Below are 20,111 nucleotides of genomic sequence, written 5' to 3'. Positions count from 1 at the left end.
GTTAAATAAGCTCTGCTAGTGATTTCCAGAAATTGCAAGCCTGGTACAGGTAGGAGCAGGCTGGCTTGGCTATCATTAAGTTATCTTCCTTCACAGATGCAGAGAATAGGCAGACACATAGACTCGCAGAATCTAGTGCAGGAGACAGTCTTAAAGATACTAAACACCTGGGGCGCCTGGGTGGCTCAGTCGTTAAGCGTCTGCCTTCGGCTCAGGGTCCTGGGATCGAGCCCCGCATCGGGCTCCCTGCTCCGCGGGAAGCCTGCTTCTCCCTCTCCCACTCCCCCTGCTTGTGTTCCCTCTCTCGCTGTCTCTCTCTCTGTCAAATAAATAAATAAAATCTTTAAAAAAAAATACTAAACACCTAAGATTTGAGGGGTACATATTATGTGTCAGACACGCTCGAAGGGTTTTGCATGAAGTCACCCAACAGCCCCGTGTTGCTGATAACAAACTAGATCACACAGTGGTGGTTAAAGTAATTGTCTAAGATTCCTCAGCTAGTATGTGGTTGATCCAAGATCAAAAGAACCCCTGCTTTCTCCACCGTACAATACTGCCTAGAATTAGTCTAGCCAACCCTAAACTCAATGTCTAATGAGGCAATGAAGAACCAGAGACAAGAGAGTTACCCAATGTCACAGAGCTGGTTACTGACAAAACTGAAATTAAATAATCTTCCAATTCCTGGGCCAGTGCATTTTCCAGTACACAATGGAGAATGGAGAGCAATGCATTATTGCACAGTTGCCTGTTCTTTTCATCATGAAATGGAAGCAAAAGGAATGAACGAGTAAGGAACAGGAGAAGACATCTAACTGAGCTCTGTATTTTATCTCTGTATTTTATCTGTATAATTCCCCCTTTTCTTTCTTTGGGGATGTTTGAACAAAACTGACATAAATAGCTCTTCATGTTCTTCCAATACTGGAGCCCACCGTATAGAGCAACAAGAATATGCACCGTCAGAAACAGTATGCAAATTTGGATGTGGGGAAAACTCATTTGATTCTCCATCTGTCTCCCTGTTTAATTACTTAGCCATAAATTAGCACTTTTTATAAGCTACACTCAGCAAATGTGATCAATTCCCTGACTTTAATGTCAAATGTGGAATAGTTTTTACTTTCCAGCATTTAACCTTTTGATTTATATTCATATTTTGAGATATAAATTAGCTGTTGAAATCTACCCAAATACAATGTTGGGGAATTTTTTTCTATTTATGTTCTCATTAAGACATTTCTTTGATTGAATCATTGATGAGATGCTTTTTGAAACATGGCATTTTTTCCTAAAGGGCAAGAAAAGAGAGTGTTTTAACATGTAAAGGATACAATTAGGAAGGATATCACGGATGGTGTGAACTGAGGCTTTAAAGACACAGAACCTGCAACCCTGCTCAAATCTGCTCACAGCCCGACGGGATGGCCATGGCCTACTGTCTCTACACTAACCTAATCAGACTGCTATCAACAGAAGAGGAACACCACCTTCCAGCACTCTCCTGCACATACTCTTCTGAAGAAGTCAACTTTCTGGTTTGTCTGTTGGTGAGATCACCCCATATTTATTGGGTACTCACTACATGTCCACAGCACTATGTAGATCCAAAAGGGAAATAAAGAGGACAAGATGACTTCTGGTAGTCTTAGAATATCAGGAATGAGAACAAGCCCACAAGATGTACAAAGTGTTAAGGAAACATATAATAAGATAATATGTATATGCACCTTCTAGTATACCCTGACATCCTATTTCTTCTTAATCCTTGCCCACAGAATCCCAGTTTTGCTTAGGAAAGTAATGGGCCCAGCTCCAAGCAATGGATCAGGATTGGTTGACAATCGTGACAATCCTGTTCCCTAAATTCCCAGCTCCTTTGCAACTACAGATAGCCATGGGACACAATTCTAATGAACAAAATATAATGGGGAGACTTCTGTGAGCTTCTAGGAAAGCTTCTGTCTTAATATAAGCTCTGGGGTGCCCCTCCCGCCCTTTCCTGTTATGACTGTGGGAGTGATATTTGGAGCGGTGAAGCTCTCTTGAGATCATAAGTGAGAGGCAAAAAGAACTGCAAAGATGCCAGCCCTGAAATCTTTGAGTGCCTGGACTCGTGCCAGGAAACACCTACCTTCGGACTTCTTATTATATGAGAAAAATACCTCTCTGTTACATGCAACTGAATGCATTCCTAGCCAATACATACATGAATTGCAAAATATATTTACAGAAGTACGAAAATACATTCACAAAAGGGGAAGAGTTACTGGAAAGCTAAGAGTTAGTTCAGTGCTTCCCAATTAGCCTCAAAACATCCAGCTGGTTCAATTTCAGTTCCTCAATTGGGTGGTGATTCATCAACCCACTAAGACAGTGGGTTCTAAAGTGTAATCTCCAGGCTGGAACAAATGTGAGAGAGAGAGATGTGTTGGTGTTTTGAATGATGCACTCAGCCAGTACTGGGAGAAAAGACAGGCACGGAATGTTCTGACTGGCTAACTGCTTCAAACTCCCCATGGACAGAGTGCTGGGCAGTTGCTAAGCCTCCTGGCCAAGAAGTTTCAAGGTTAGTCCCTCTGGAATGAGGCGAGAAGGCTTCTTGATGGTCTAAATAGTCCAGGAAAAAAGCAAGAGCTAGACCCACAGTGATGTACAAATTCAACACAAGCCCTATCACAATTCTAACAACCTTTTAAAAAAAAAATGGGGAAAAGCCAATCCTCAAATTTATATGGAATTACTAGGGGCTCTGAAGAGCCCAACAATCTTGAAAAAGAACAAAGTCAGAGGACTCAGACTTCCCAATTCCAAAACCTAAACTACAAAGCTAAAGTAATCAAACAGTTTGGGATTGCCATAAGGATAGACATAGAGACTAATGGAATAGAACTGAGAGTCCAGAAAAAACAACAAATATAAGCCATTGATTTTTGACGAAGGCTCCAAAACCATTCAATGGGAAAAGAACGGTCTCTTCAACACATGGTGCTGGGACAACAGGATTCCCACACACAAAAGAATAAAGTTGGATCTTTACCTTACATCGTATATAAAATTAACTCAAAATGAATCATTGACCTAAATATAAGAGCTAAAACCATAAAATCCTTGGAAGAAAACATAGGGCCAAATCTTCCTAACCTTGGATTTGCAATGGATTCTTAGTTATGATGCCAAAGCACAAGCCATTAAAGAAAACAAAGAAAAACTGGATTTGATTAAAATGAAAAGGTTTTATCTGTCAAAAGGCAAAAAGACAACCTACAGAATGGGAGAAAATATTTGCAAATTTATATATCTGATAAAGGTTTAATATTCAGAATATATAAAGAACTTCTACACTCAACAACAGCAAACAACCCAATTAAAATGGGCAAAGGACCTGAATAGACAGTTCTCTAAAAAAGATATACAAATGGCCAATAAGCACATGAAAAGATGCTCAACATCATTAGTCATTAGGAAATGCAAATTAAAATTACAATGAGATACCATTTCATACCTAATAGAACGGCTATAATCATTCTTTAATGGAAATAAACAAGTATATTGGTAAAGATGTGGAGTAATTGCAAACCTCATACATTGTTGTTGGGAATGTACAATGGTGTGGCCATTGTGGAAAACAGTTTAGTAGTTCCTCAAAAAGCTAAAAATAGAATTGCTATATGACCCAGCAATTCTACTCTTACACCTAAAAGAATTTAAAACAGACATTCAAATAGATACATGTACACTCATATTCATTGCAGAATTATTCACAATAGCCCAAAAAGTGGAAATAACCCAAGTGTTCATCAGCAGATGGATAGATAGACAAAATATGGTCTATCCATACAATGGGATATTACTGAACCATAAAAAGGAAGGAAATTCTAGAACATGCTACAACATACTTGAACCTTGAAAACATCATTCTTAGTGAAATAGGCCAGACACAAATGGACAGATACTGTATGATTCCACTTGTATGAGGTACCTAGAATAGGCAACTCCATAGAGATGGAAAGTAGATTCAAGGTTCCTAACGGCTGGAGGGAGGAGAGAAAGGGGATTTATTGCTTAACAGGTATGAAGTTTCTGTTTGGGGTGACGAAAGTTTTGGAACCAGATAGTAGTGATGGTTGCAAACATTGCGAATGTGCTTAATGCCACTTTAAAGTAGTTATAAATGGCACATTTTATGTTATACGTATTTTCCCACAATAAAAAAATTAAAATTAAAAAAACAAAACTAGGGCCCAGAGCCCTGGTGAAGGGAATCATAACCCACCCGCTCTTGTTTCTATGAGAACCCAGAAATTTCTGATCAAATGCCCCAAAGCACATGCTCAGCAACCAAGAATTGAATGTCTTAAGGTCGCTGCCCTGAGGAAGTTGTGGTTTTTTCCTCCCTTTTATTTTATTTATTTATTTTTTTTAAAGATTTTATTTATTTATTTGACAGAGAGAGAGACAGCGAGAGAGGGAACACAAGCAGGGGGAGTGGGAGAGGGAGAAGCAGGCTTCCCGCAGAGCAGGGAGCCCGATGTGGGGCTCGATCCCAGGACCCTGGGATCATGACCTGAGCCGAAGGCAGACGCTTAATGACTGAGCCACCCAGGCGCCCCTTTTCCTCCCTTTTAATTAGTGATTACAAGTGGTATAATAGAAGCATTCCTCCTGTGGGTTTTTGTTTTTTTTTTTTCTGTTGGAAGATCTACAGAACAAAGTCTGAGAGGCACATACGGCACCATCCTTTGGCCTGAGTGTAGATCTTCCATACTCTTCATCTATAATTTGGGTGGCTGAGTAATCCTAGTGTCTGCTAACTAAAGAGGCCCTGTCCACAGAGCAGCAAGGTCATCCTTCCCCAATTTAAAGGGTCACCTTCCTTTTGGTCAGGCTTTCCAATAGGGAACCCACGTGCTCCTGTGGCTACTCAGCCCAATCCCCTGGGATGCAAGAATAAATTGTTAGAACTCCCTTGTTGATGTCCCAGCTCTTCTTTTTTAACCTCAATTTTTACTTGTGTTTTGTAATGTCAGTAGTATAGTAGTATATAATCGACAAAAATAAATGCATATACGTATATATGGGGAGGGCGCTCCATGCCTAAAATTTTTCTTTACTGATAGAGGTATTTAATCATAAAAGGTAGGACAGCACTGTTTTAGGACCTTCAGGGAGAAACAGGATTCATGGCTCACCCCTTCTGAATTGGGGCTTACTCTAGCCAGCTTCTCTGCTGGTTCCTGCCTCCTAACTGAAGCCCTGAGGTCCCTTTCCACACTGGTTCCTAGGCTGGGCCTCTTCTTTATCCACAAATAACTGAAGGCACAAGACCAGTCTGTAAGACAGACCTACTGAGAGTTCCAGGGCAATAGAAAGAGATTATAACCCATAATAGTAAGCAACTTCAAATATTCCACATTACTATTCCAGAAAGTTCCTTGTTTACTCCCATCCCCGGGAACTTTTCTGAGCCCACCTTCTCCTCAAGCCCTGGCTGCCTACCAAGTCGCTAGGTCTCTCCTCTCTTCATCATCCTAGCATCTCCTCCTTCGCAGGCTTCCAAAGATTTCTAGATTCCTGCTACTTGATTATGCATAATGAAAAGCACTGCGCTGTCTTTGCTCACGTCTTCTTCCAGACTCTGTTCGAAGGCTTTGCCTTTGACAACCAAAATCTGAAGTAAGGTGCTTCTATAAACCAAAACTGAGTTCCTTCCTTAAGCAGATTCTGCAGGCTTCCCAAATGATGATTCTCAAAGTGTGGGGTCAAGAACCTCAAGCATCTGAATCATACAAGCACGTATTTAAAACAGATTCCCAGGTCCCAGGCCAGCACTTGTGAGTCCAATCACTGGTGGGGGGTGCCTGGGAATCTGCTCCCCCCAGTGATTCTGGTGCACACTGATGTTTGAGAACCACTGGCGTTACAAGGTGACTCAACCTTTTCTTACCATTACAGCTGATTTGCTACTGAATGTGTTGGGGCAAATTTATCTTTTGCCCCGTTATCCAACCCACATTTTTGTTCAGACTTCTCCAAACCACACCTTTGACAAGTCTTTAAATGTGATCCTTCGGGAGGATGAGCCCCATCGATACACAGTTTAGTGAACTGATGGTACCTCTGTAAAAATTAGAAAAAGGCATCTCTAACTCTGGGGATACAGCCCCGCTCCATGGCGAGACACTTGCCAAGTGGTCGTGGGCTGGGGTTCACCTGGGAACTCTTGTCAGTAACAACTTACACATCCCTGCCTTTGGTATAAACCTACTCAAAATAGTAATCATCTCAGCCCCCTCTCTCAGATTTGCGCTCCCCAGAGGTGGGGTAAGAGGCAGTACCTAAACTTCCTGGAACCAGCGTGGCAAACAGCTGAAACATCTACATTCAACCTCTGAGACAGGTTCATCTCAAAGAAGAAGAAAGAAGAAAGTATTCTGACACTTGTTAAAACACTAAAGAAGACTTTATTTAGGACTATTGCAAGAGGCGTCAAAACCATCCCAATAGGGGAGAAAGATGGGGCTCAACTCCAAATACAAGGATGGGTTGGAATTGATAACCAAGGGGCGGGGTGAGGGGCCAGTGGGTGGAAAGTTATCAAGAAGAGATATTGAGGGGAGGAGGATTCTTGCTGAAGGCTGGCCAGAGTGATCAGATATCAAGGGTGGAGGATGAGGAATTTGATCAGATATTGAGGATGACCAGATATCAAGAGTGGAGGGATTCTCTCCAAACCAACTTAGCAGGATTCTTGCTACAACTTGGCTTTGCAGACCTGGCAAGGACAGGACCAATGTGGAGGTGTCGTCAAGAAGGGGGTTCAGAGGAGCCTGGCTAAAGTTTGGTTAGGGAGAGACTCTTTGTCATTAACCAATGAGAGCAGAGTTTGTCTTCTTGATTACTCAATGGTGGCAATCTGGTCTGAATCAGCCAAGCCTTCAGGGGCTACTAAGGTATGCTGGGTGGGTTGTTCCTTCACCAAAAGTCTTCCCAAATTCCAAGTCTGGCTCTAATGTTTTGGTTGTCATGATTCTTATTATTCTGTTAGCTGTCATCTTTGCTCTTGTCAGCACACTTGTCTTTCCAATTTGCCGTCTCCAGTTTGCCACGAACTAGGAACCAGACTGCTTGACTTGTGCGAAATATGCCTAATTAGAATGGTATTAACTAGGATGCTAGAATGTTGGGTGATTAGTCTTGGGAGGCCCCTGGTTGAATTCCCCTTTAAAAGCCTGGCACTACTCATCCTCACCATTTATAATTTTCTTTCTCCTTCTGGGGAAAAAAAATAGTCAAATTAAACTAATACTGGTAGGTGTTGTATTCAAGAAATGAAAGCTGGAGTACTTCCTGCAGAAATGTAAATTTCACAGCATTGCAACAAATGAAACCCATGTATGCTTGAAAAGCTCTTGAGAGAAATCTGTTCCAAAAAACAGAAAGGGGTGGGCCTCTTAAGCCTGCCCCAATCAGGTAATGGGAATGTGACTGGACCCTGCAGCTGTCAGTCAAATTTGCCCCAGTCTAGAGGTCCTGAAAGGTCCTGCACTTTGTCCTCCTTCTGAGCAGACCCCAAGGGCAGGCTCCTTACAAGTTGGGAGCTTGATCAGGTCTGCTCAGACACATGTGAAAAGTAAATCATCTCGCCAAGAGAACAGAAATCTGCACAATTATATCTAAAAGTTGTATTATGTTTTTTAGATAGAAAATAAGGAGAAAGCAAAATGACTCTTGGAGGATCCTAGGTTTCTAGATGTCCTGACACATTTACCTCATCACCAAGAGTTAGGCTTGGCCAAAGGAGAAAATCCACTCCTGAGTTTGGCCAATAAATACGATATCATGTAAAATGTTTTAAAGTTAAAGTAACACTTCTTTTTCAACTACTAAGGTCTAAAATGAGACTAAAGAAATTGTATGCTGGCCAAAGGCGCTTTCCTGTGAACACAGCTGGTAAACTTCAGGTCATGGATTTTATGACATTGAGGCTTACTGACTTGTAAACTTTCTGGCTTTCTTCTATGCTCCTGGGTAAATTCCAAATGGCTGAGCTCACCGAGTAATAAGTTGCTTGCTCTAAAAAATAAATAAATAAATAAATAAATAAATAAATAAATAAAATAATTTGCACTTGGAGAGTGTTGCTTTGTTCTAACACATTCCTTTTGCCCTGATAAAAGAGAAACACGGGATTTCACATACAGAAGAGGAGTTTCCCTCAGCCAGGCCAAGGGCTTCTCTTTCTTGCCACTAAGGATGCCACGGGCAGGCTTTGCTTGCGCTGGTTGAGAGGGTCGTGTCCTGTCACCACTGTCCTAGGCTCGATGGCTACGGATGGTGTCTAAGGCTCACTTCCTGAATATGGAAATGTGGTGGCCTCATTGTAACCCAGTCGTCAGTAATTTTAGGCTATAAATCTAGAGTAAGTGTGTGTGTGTGTGTGTGTGTGTGTGTGTGTGTGTGTGTATAATTGAAATTAAAAGTCCATAGAATAATACTTACCCCTTGTATTAATTTGCTAGAGCTGCCATAACAAAGTTCCACAGACTGGGTGGTGTCAACAACAGAAATCTATTTTCTCGCAGTTCTCGAAGCTAGAAGTTCAGGTCAAGGTGTAGGCAAGTCTGGTTTCTTCCGAAGCCTCGCTCCTTGGTGTGTAGAGGACTGCCTTCTCCCTGTGTCCTCACATGGTCTTCCCTCTGTGTGTGTCTGTGTCCTAATCCCTCCTTATAGGGACAGCCATCATATTGGATTAGGGCCCACTCCAATGACGACATATGACCTTAACTACGTCTTTCAAGACCCTGTCTCCAAATACAGTCTCGTCCTGAGGTACTGGTGGTGAGAACTTCAACATATGAATTTCGGGGGGGGGGGGGCGTGTCACAATTCAGCCCTCTGCATGAATCCAATGCAGTCTAGTGTTTTCTCTTCTGTTCTTTTAAAAATTCATATCGAGATGCTCTAAAATTTGATTTTACGGTCTGAGAATGGGACACCACCCATGGTTTGAACAACAGTGTTCAGTTCCTTGTCTTTACCCTTCTATCTGGTGATTGGCCAAGATAACCTCGATAAGGTGCCAGAAAGCAACAGTCCTCAGATCCTGATGAGATCCCCTGCCTGTGTTCAGGGAGATCTGGGGAAATACAAAGAGCAAAACTCCGGGCAGGACACACCCAGATAGAAATCCTAGCTTTCTCACTCACTCGCTGTGTGTTCCTGATCTGCGAGAAGGCCCGGATCAGAGGGGCCAGTCAAGCATTCTGGCTTCCTTCCTTCCTGACTTTGTAAGGCCAAGATGCTAAACCCGTGGGTCCCGATCCCAAAATTAAATGTCGGTCGTGTTATGTCCTTTGCTCTCCCCAGAAACGATCGCACAGTCTATCCGCGGAACTGGGCAGGCCCTTCTCAAGGGAAATTTTATGCCTCACTCACACAAATTCTCCCATAAATCAGACACTGTTCTCTGAGCGTCTGCTTCACAGCCAGCCCTCTTCCCTCTGCCTTAGAGAACTGTGTTTCATGTTATATAAAGGAGTTCCTATAATTAGTGTTTCTAATTTGAATTATTTTTTAAAAGAGATTGTTAACATCCTTACCTTTTTTCAATTTAATTCCTAGTGAATTAATTCTAAGTGAATTTCTCTTATGCATAATTAGATTTTTTTCTTTTGGAAAAAAGAAGTCTTTAAGTATAAAAAAAGGCAAGCTGGTTATTAAATACGAATTTAAATTCTCTCCACCTACATCTCAATGTTCAGCGAAGTTTCTTGGGCCAAGGGCATCAAATAATCCTGCTTTCCAATGCAGGAAGAAAGCAGCTGCCTACAAAGCTGAAGATGCTAGTACATTCCCTGGGAGGAATTAAGCACCTGGACGGGGAAAGAGTTGACCTGGGGGTGGGAGAAGTGCGGGTGAAGAGAAAAAGGAAAATTCAGAGGCAAATGCCCAGGAAAACGCACGCACCCAAGAACGCCTAAAAGGATGCCCTCATTTGGCTACAAAAGGAGCGTTTTTTCCCTTGGTGGGTCCTGAGCAGTAGGAACGCAGGCACTCCTATCCAAACTGACACGCTCTGCAGGGAGTCTGGGGGGGGTCTGCTTCGCCCTCTCCCTCTGCTGCCGTTCTGCCTACTTGTGCTCTCTCTCTCTGTCACATAAATAAATAAAATCTTTAAAAACAACCGACTTGGGCCATTTTCCACTTTCTGGCTAGGCAAACGAGGTGAAAGGTGCATTTGAGGAAGAGATCACGCCAGCACCATTGGTAAGAGCAACAAGGTCATCACCTATGGTGACTGAGATGAAAAGCATTTCTCCACTTTTTTTTTTTTAAGTGTAGCGGACACACAGTGTTGCATTCGTTCGGTTAGTACAACATAGGGATTCACTGTGGTGCTCACCGCAAGCCCGGCCAGTATCATCCGGGCAGCTTCTTGATTGCACGTACCTCTCCTTCTCCATCTTTCTCACCTGCTTCTTTCCGCCTCCGCAGTCTCGCTCCATTCTCTCATCCCACCACCCTGGTTCCAAAGTTTTCTTTTTACTTCTCTCTTCTCTTTTTCTTCTCCTGGTGCAGTGGCCTGGCCAGGCATTCCCTAACATCACGCCCAAGCCCCCACCCCCTTCCATACACCTCCACCCCACAGCGTGGAATTTAGGGCGTAAAAGGCTGTTGACTTCGATTCTAGATTTGGTGGTACGCACACTGCTGTGCTTTGCTACATTTTGATCCTTGCCATCTGAGAGCTTAGAATCCGTAATAGACAACAGGTGCTGGTCAGCTTTTGCTGGGTAACAAACAATCCCCAAATCTCAGAGGCTTCCAGCATCGAACCTTTGTTTTTTTGCTCGTTATATGAGGACTGCTGGTCAGCCGGGGCTTTGCTCTGGGTAACTGGATGACTTCAGGTCTGCCCCCCATGGAACCCTCCACTCTGGAACCCAGAATGGAGGAAGAGCCCCTATGCCTCATGCTGTTCTCTGGCAGAGAGCAGGAATTCGGGTGACCACGGCAAACCACGGAACAGCATTTGAAGCTTCTACTCTGATGTGACCTCCACTATGTTCGCTCACATTCCATTGGCCAAAGCAAATCGCCTGGCTGAGTCTGTCGATATACTCCACCTACAGGGAGGGAATAAATAGTTGTAACCAAAAATAAACCTACAACAAACAAATGTGTGGGCACAGGCAGGCGACCGGCAACATACAGGAGCCGACATCTTATAGCTGATGATTAATGCATCGATCTTTCCACCAATCTGGGTAACTCTTTGTCTTTAAAAAAGATGTTATTTTCAGGGATGCCTGTGTGGCTCAGTCAGTTAAGCGTCTGCCTTTGGCTCAGGTCATGATCTCAGGGTCCTGGGATTGAGTCCCTCGTCAGGCTCCCTGTTCAGTGGGGAGCCTGCTTCTCCCTCTGCCTTCTGCTGTCCCTGCTTGTACTCTCTCTCTGACAAATAAATAAAATCTTTAAAAAAAAAAAAAGATGTTATTTTCTGGGTAAAAAAAGTTAATTGTGGTTATTATAAAAAGTTTGGAAAATATGGAGGTAAAATAAAAATAAAAGAGAAAAAAAACATCCATAATATCATTACCCAGAGACAATTTTGGTACACCTCCTTCAGGAATTTTATCTACAAGTGGGTGTGAGGGGGAGAGGGTAGTTAAATTGTGATTATATTTCAAGGTTTTGTATCCTGCTTTTCTTCATTAACATATCACATGCTTTCCCCATGTCAGTAAAATTCCATCACAAAACTCACATTATAAAATGTGTAATACTTATTTTTACAATGTAGAAGAACAATTTACATCTTCCTATTATTGGACATTGAAACTGCCTCTGAATTTGTATGCTACTGTAAATATTTCTGCAATGAACATCCTTATAAATACATTTTTAGAGTTGACTATTTCTTAAAGATTATTTCCTAAATATCTGTGATTATTTCCCAAAGAGAGGATTTATTGAGTTATAATTGTGGTATAGAAGGCTACGTATAAAGTGTGCAATTTGATTAGTGTTGACATGTGTATACATGAATGAGATCATCACCACGAGCAATAATGGATAATGAACATATCCATCACCTCCAAGAGTTTCCTTCTGCATCTTTGTAATCCATCCCTCTCATTTCTCCCCACTCTACTCAACCTATTAAAAAGTTTCCTGCCACTGCAGATAAATTTGTTTTTCTAAAATTTTATAAAAATTAGAATCATACAGGATGTACTTTTTTGTCTGGTTTCTATCACTCATATAATTATTTAGCAATTCATGCATGTTGCCATTGTGATAAATACGTAGTAGTATCTCAGCATGGTTTTAATTTGGATTTCCCTGATGACTAATGATATTGAGCATTTTTTAATGTGTTTATTTGCCATCCATATATCTTTTGGGGTGAAGTATCTGTTCAAATTTTTTGCCCATTTAAAAATTAGATCTTTTTTTTTACTATTGAATTTTGACATTCTGTGTATATTTTATATACAGGACCTTTATTTGAGATATGATTTGAAAACATTGTATCCCTTGTCTTTTTATTCTCTAACAAGGGCTTATAAAGAGCAAAACTTCATAATTTTTTTAAATTTAATGTGGTAGGAACAGTTAACATGAGATCTACCCTCTTAAGAAATTTTTTTTCTAATTTTGTTTATTTATTTGACAGAGAGAGGCACAGCGAGAGAGGGAACACAAGCAGGGAGAGTAGGAGAGGGAGAAGCAGGCTTCCTGCGGAGCTGGGAGCCTGATGCGGGGCTCGATCCCAGGACCCTGGGATCATGACCTGAGCCAAAGGCAGACGCTTAATGACTGAGCCACCCAGGCGCCACTGTGTCTTAACAAATTTTTAAGTGTGTAATACATTGTTGTTGACCATAAGCACAATGTCATACAGCAGATCTCTAGAACTTATTCATCTTGCTTGACTGAAACTTTCTGCCCATTGATTAGTAACTCCCCATTTTTCCTTCTCCCCAGCCCCTGGTAACTACCATTCTACTCTTTTATTTTATGAGTTTGACTATTTTAGATACCTCATATAAGTGGAATCATGAGTTATTTACCTTTCTGTGACTGGCTTCTTTCATTTTTTATTTTTTTATTGTTATGTTAATCACCATACATTACATCATTAGTTTTAGATGTAGTGTTCCATGATTCATTGTTTGTGCATAACACCCAGTGCTCCGTGCAGAACGTGCCATCTTTAATACCCATCACCAGGCTAACCCATCCTCCCACCCCCCTCCCCTCTTGGCTTCTTTCACTTAATATAATGTCCTCGATCATCCATGTTGTCCAATCTTGCAGAATGTCCTTTTTTAGAGACTGAATAGTATTCCATTGTATGTATATACCACATTTTCTATATCCATTCATCTGCTGGACTTTTTGGTTGTTTCCACATCTTGACTATCGTGAATAGTGCTGCAGTGAACATAGGCATGCTAATATCTCTTGGAGATCCTGATTTCAATTCTTTTGGAAAAAACCCAGAAGTGGGATTATTAGATCACAGTACTTCTACTTTTAATTTTTTTAGAAACCTCCAGGCTATTTTCCATAGCGGTTGCCTATTTTGCATTCCCCTGCCAGTGTGCAAGGATTCTAATTTGTCATCTTTTGGTTTTGGATAATATATCCAAACCAAATATATATATAATAGTCATCCTAGTATACACCAACAGGTGTGAGATGATATCTCCCGTGGTTTTGATTTGTTTTCCCTAATAATTAATGACATTGAGTATTTTTTCATATACCTGTTGGGCATTTGTGTGTCTTTTTCGGAAAAGCATCTATTGAAGTTCTCAGCCCATTTTTCAATTGAGTTATTAGTTGTTTTACTACTGAGTTTTAGCAGTTCCTTATACATAGAGATTAACCACTTATCATGGTTTCCCACTCCATAGGTTGCCTTTTCATCCTGTTGATTGTTGCTTTTGCTGCACAGAAACTTTTTAGTTTGATGTAGTCTCACTTGTTTTTATTGCCTATGCTTTTGGTGCCATATTCGTGAAATCATTGCCAATACCTGCGTCATGAAGATTCTCCCCTGTTTTCATCCGGGAGTATTACAATTTTGGATCTCATTGTTAATTCTTTAATCCATTTTGAGTTGATTTTTGTGTGTGGTGTAAGAGTTCAGCTTCTTGCATTTGCATGTGGATATCCAGTTTTCCCAACACCATTTGTTGAAGAGACTAAAAATTTCGATGAAGTGTATCTTAACAATTTTCTCCCCTATGGATCACGCTTTTTGTGTTGTATCTAACAAATTTTCACCTAACTCAGGGTCACAAAAATTTTCTTTTATGTTTTATTCTAAAAGTTGCATTACATTTAGATCTATGACCCATTTTGAGTTGTTTTTGTACATAAAAGGAGGTACTGATTGAAGTTAATTTTTTTGCATATGGATGAATAATTATCCCAGCACCACCTGTTGGAAAGACTATGCTTTCTCCTCCACTGAATTGCCTTTGTAACTTTGTCCAAAATCAGCTGTCTATATAGAGAGCGAGCATATATAAATGCTCTATTTATGAACTCTCCAGTCTATTCTGTTTCTATATTTGTCTAGCTTTTAGCTAATAACATACTGCATCTTGGTTACTGTAACTTTATAATTAGTTTGAATTGAGGTGGTGTAAGTCTTCCAACTGTGCATATTTTTTGAAGCTGTTATTTTGGGTTCTTTGCATTTCCATATGGATTTTTAGAAATAGTTTCATCAATTTCTATTCTCAAAATAGCCTGGTGGGATTTTGATTGTATTACACTGAATCTGTAGATTACTTTGGAGATCATTAACATTTGAACAATGGTGAGTCTTCCAATTCATCCATCTGGTATATTTCCCATCTACTTAGGTCTTCTTTCATTTATTTCATAGCTTTCAGTGACAGGTTTTTCATGTCTTTAGACTTCCAAGTATTTCATATTTGTTATGGTCTTGTCATTAGTATATTTCAAAGTTTTCAATTTCTGATTTTTTTATCACTAATATATAGAAATTCTATTGAGTTTATATATTTTTTAAGTAAACTTTGATTTTTAAAATAGTTTCAGGTTTACAGAAAATTTGTGAAGCTAGTACAGAGAATTCCTAAGTATCTCCACCCACTTTCCCCTATTATTAACATCTCACATTAGTATGGTAAATTGTCACGATTTATGAACCAATGTTGATACGTTATTATTAACTAAAGTCCATACTTTATTCAGATTTTCTTTGTTTTTACCTCATATCCTTTTCCTGTTCCAGGATCCCATCCAGGATCCCACGTTATGTTTAGTCACCATTTCTCCTTGGACTCCTCTTGCTGTGAGAGTTTCTCAGATTTTCCTTGTTTTTGATGATTTTGATAGTTTTGGGGAGTACTAATGAAGAGTTTTTTTTAGAACATACCTCAATTTGTGTTTGTTTGATGTTTGTCTCATGATTAGAAAGGGGTTATGGGGTTTGGGGAAGGAAGGCCAGAGAGATAAAGTGCTATTCTCACCACATTATATCAGGAGTACATTCTATCAGTATGACTTATCACTGTTGATGTTGACCTTGATCCCTGGCTAGGGTCATGTTTGTCAGGATTCTCCACCGTGAATGGTCCTTTTCTCCCCACTTTCCATAGTACACTCTTTAGAAGGAAGTCACTATATGCGTTCCACACTTACGGAGTGGGCAGTTAGGCTCCACCTCCTTGAGGATGTAGTATCTACATGAATTACTTGTAATTTTTCTGCACAGGAGATTCTTCTATTCTTACATTGATTTGCTCACTTTTTTGTATTAGTATGGACTCATGGATATTTATTTTATACTCTGGGTTATAATCCAGTATGTTTCAATTATTTTGTTGCTCCGATTGTCCCAGTTTTGGCCACTGGAAGGTCTTTCAGCTGTGTCCCTTTGACACATCCCTATGGGGGCAGCAGTTAGGCTCTTCCTTATTCTCTGGCACCACAAGATGCTCCAGATTCATCTTACCTCAGTCTTTCTTCTGATCAGTCTGTCTAATAATAATAATAAGTTAAGTTCAGAAGGGGAATATTTCCAGATTCAGTTAACATGGAGGCTATACAAAACCAAGAACCCAGACCTATTTTTGTTTTTCTTTTTCCCATTCTTAGTATGCTGGCTTATCCTTTGGGCGGGCTCCTCCAATGGTCCCAAAAAGGCTGCCATATTTCCAGGCATCACCTCTTCACACATCCACACCAGAAGCTGGAAAACAAAAAACAAAAAAAAACAAAAAAAAAACATGCCCACCTCTTCTAAAAGCAAAGGAAAATTCCCCATAAGATCCCTACCAGCTTTCGCCTCTCATCTCAATGGCCAGAACTGTGCCACAAGCCCATTCATAAACCAATCCCTGGGAAGGGAAAACAAGATTCCCCACTCTGGGTCTGAGTCCATTGCAAGGCTATCCTTATCTGAATAGAACTGCCACACTTTGGAGGGTAATTAAAAATGGGATTCTGCTCACTTGGAATAAAGGAAGTTGGGGTAACAGCTGTATGCAAGGTAGCTAAGGGTGCTGCCATGGAAGGCTATTTGAATTAGAGATCTCAGATATATGTCTTCAGTGATAGAAAAGACATCAATACACTGACGGGATTTAGGCAGAAAGCTTGTGCTGGGTGGGGGTAGGGGGTCACGAAGGCTTTGCTGAGGATGACTTGTGAGTGCATTGAAATGCCAGTGATACAAAAGACTCCCTTGTATCTTTTCTTTCTTTTTCTTCCATTGTCTCTGTCATTTTATTTTTACAACTGCCCTTCTCTCCCCTCCAAATTCTTTTATGACATTTTTTTGCTTGAGGTCTTTTTTCTTCCCAAAGGACCATGTAAGTTTCTAAATTATCCACTTCCCTTCTGGGCACCAAACAAAATAATTAGCAAAGTATCTGTAAAAGTTTTCATGAGTATAATGAAAGAGTTTAGGTCTCTGCCCTGTGCCCTGGAAATTTTTTGATAGCTTGACAAAGGTACAATGAGAATCAACAAGGGGGAAATTTCTTCATTCCAAACCAGTAGTCTTGGCGCGTGTGAGCTTGATGTGGGCTAAAGGAAAGGCGGGGGGGGATGTTAGGTGAGTACACGTGGGAAAAAATAAAAACAGAAAAGAAAAAGTGAGTCTGTCTTCAAGATTTACAACATATAAAATAATTAGAAAACAAAACCACATTCCCACTGGCGCCCTAACATCAACCCACACTCCAAGTAAGTTCTCTCCTTCTTGCCTTCTCCTCACTGTGCTTATTATATCAGTCAGCACATGGTCAACTAGAGGTAATGGAAAAATGCTAACTCCTAGGGATTTTTTTTTCACTTATTAAGAAGTCTGGAGGGAAGCCCTTGTTGCCATTAGGTTAGCTGCTCAAGCATATTAAGAACTCAGCTCTTTCCATCCTGCCACCCTCTGTTTGTTGGCTTTGTGTCTTTGTGTCTGTTGCTTCATGGTCACAAAATGGCTACCACAGCTCCAGGAATCATGGCTGGGCATTCAAAGTCAGGATGCAGTAAGGCAGCCAGATAGAGGGCTGATGTTCTTACTTTCCATCAGGGTAATCAAAACTATTTTTTACAAGCCCTCAACAGACCTCTCTTTTGTTTCACTGACCAAGACTTGGTCACGTGGCCCCCAACTAGCTGCAAGGGGGGCAACAAAAGTGAATACCTGGCAAACAGTATTATCTTAGCCATGATTGGCTTAAAACCAATCACAAGTCTTCCCTAGAAACTAGATACAATGTGGTTCTCCCACACTTCACTTTCTCTACCCCCAAAATCAGAGTTCTGTTAACAAGAAAGAAAGCAGAGAAATGGCACCAGATCTGCCAAACTCATTCTCACATGTGTCTTTTAGCCTATTCACCCCACCTATAGTGGCCTCACCAACCCCCTCCTCTTGCTGAAGATCAATTCATCTTTCAAGATCCCAGGTAACCTTACCTTTAGGACTCACCCAGGACCTGCAGTCCCATCTCTGGTCCAGGGGAAAAGCCCAGGCCCTGGAGTCTGCTTCCCTGGATGTGAATTCTGGCCAAGCTTCTTTCTAGTTACAGTCTTTCAGGAATTGATTTGACCTTCTAAGAGTGAGGACCCTTCAATTTCCTCATCTGTCCAAAGAACATGAGTACAATGGCTACCACAAACTGTCTTCAATTTTTAAAAAATTGTTGGATGGATGGATAAATGAATGGATGGATGGATGGATGGTTGGATGGATAGATGGATGGATGGATGGATGGATGGATGGATGGATGGATGGATGAATGGATAGATGAATGGATGGATGGATGGATGGATAGATGGACGGATGGATGTATCATACCTAGCCCCACAGAGCCCCTAAAAAGATTAAATTAGACAGTGTATATGAAAAGACTGAAGGATTCCTGACACATAGTAAATGCTCATTAGACACAAGTAGAAACTGATCATATCACTTCCCTACTTCAAAACCTTCACTAGCTTCAGTTATCCTTAGGATAAATGATCAAGTCCAAATTGCTTGCACAATCTGGCTTTTGGCTTCCTCTGGGGACCCTCCCTGTCAGCTGACAGACACTCACACTGTCATGGGCACCTGCACACCTGTTCCTCCCACCTGGAACAGGATGAGCCTGTTCTTCCTTCAGGTCCTAGCCTTAGGAGACTTTTCCTCTGGGGATCTTCATTTCTGCTCCTCTCACAAGCTATGCCAGATAAGGTTCCCAGGGCAGCAGGAAGTTGGGACATCCAAGGAGAATTTATTCAGGGAGAGTTTTCAGAGCTGGGAAGCAAAAAAGCATCCTCTCAAATCTGCACTGCCAAGGCCCCAGGCTAAACCAACAGGATTCATCTTGTTCTGTATCTTGGGAAGTAGGAGGCAGGGACTGCAGATCAGACTGAGATACGGAGAGGGTTGGAACTACAAAGGACAGGCAAGTTCCTCAAGGAACCAGGCCCAAATAGAACTTGGAAAGAACCCGTAATTACCAGGGAACCTACAATTTGCCAAGTTATAGTTGCAATCTCCTGGGATCCCTCATTTATAATAAAGTAGTTTCTTATACTCTGTGCATGTCCAAAGCTAAACTGTTCGTCTTCTTTTTCCTTCCAGCTCCTCCTCACTCTCCCTACCTCTGCCCATGATGCTGCCATTCATCGTCCCACGCATCTTTCATCCCTGACTCTCACATCACCGGTTTCTGCATGGTGGTCCTCACACTATTCCCATGGCCCCGCCCCTCCCCTGGCTCACTGCACAAGCTCAGACTCTGTCCTCACTCCCCTGGGGCTTCTCCCCACCCCAGGCCACTCCCTGCTCACAGAGCCTGGCTCCCTTCCTAAACTACCACTCCCATCCCCTCGGCTGCCTCCTCAAGTACCTTCACTGGCTCCCCATGGTCTCCTTCATTAAGTGCAATGTCTCACCTGTTGCTCTGGACCCTGTACCATGAGTGCCAGGTAACTTTTGGTCCTGTCTCTCATTTGGCTTCCTCCTCCTCCCCTTTATTCTTTCTTTATTTTAAAACCTGTCGTACATTCAAAAGATTGTTCCTAAGAGACGTACGATTATTGTTATAAAGATCGTGCCTGTGAAAACACCAGTTGCAGTAAGACTCAGTTATGCCGAGTTTGTTAGATGGGCACTGACTTCTGTGCTCCCCCATTTACCTGTTTCCCTCCTGCCTCCAAGAACGAATACTCCCCTGACATTTGCAGGATCATTCCCTTGATTTCTTTCCTTATTACTGAAGTACGACTGATATACAATATCCTATAATATCCCCACAATAAGTCTAGTTACCATCTGTTACCACACAACTTTATTACAATATTATTGACTGTATTCCCCTGATTTCTTTATAGTTTTGCCACCGATTCTTAAATGACATGCTGTCTAGTGTTGCCAGATTCTGAATTCTCTACAGATTGTATCATCTATATTTATTGTGCTGTGACTAGATTCTTTTTTTAACAGCTTTTTTGAGACAGAATTCACATACCGTGCAATTCACCCATTTCAAGCGTCTAATTCAATGGTTTTGGTATATTTAGTGTATTTAAGGTAACCATCATCTCAATCAAATTTTCGAAAA

Source organism: Phoca vitulina, unplaced genomic scaffold (assembly GCF_004348235.1).
Source record: "Phoca vitulina isolate PV1807 unplaced genomic scaffold, GSC_HSeal_1.0 scaffold72, whole genome shotgun sequence".
In the NCBI taxonomy this organism is placed as follows: Eukaryota; Metazoa; Chordata; class Mammalia; order Carnivora; family Phocidae; genus Phoca; species Phoca vitulina.
This window is presented reverse-complemented; position numbering follows the sequence as displayed.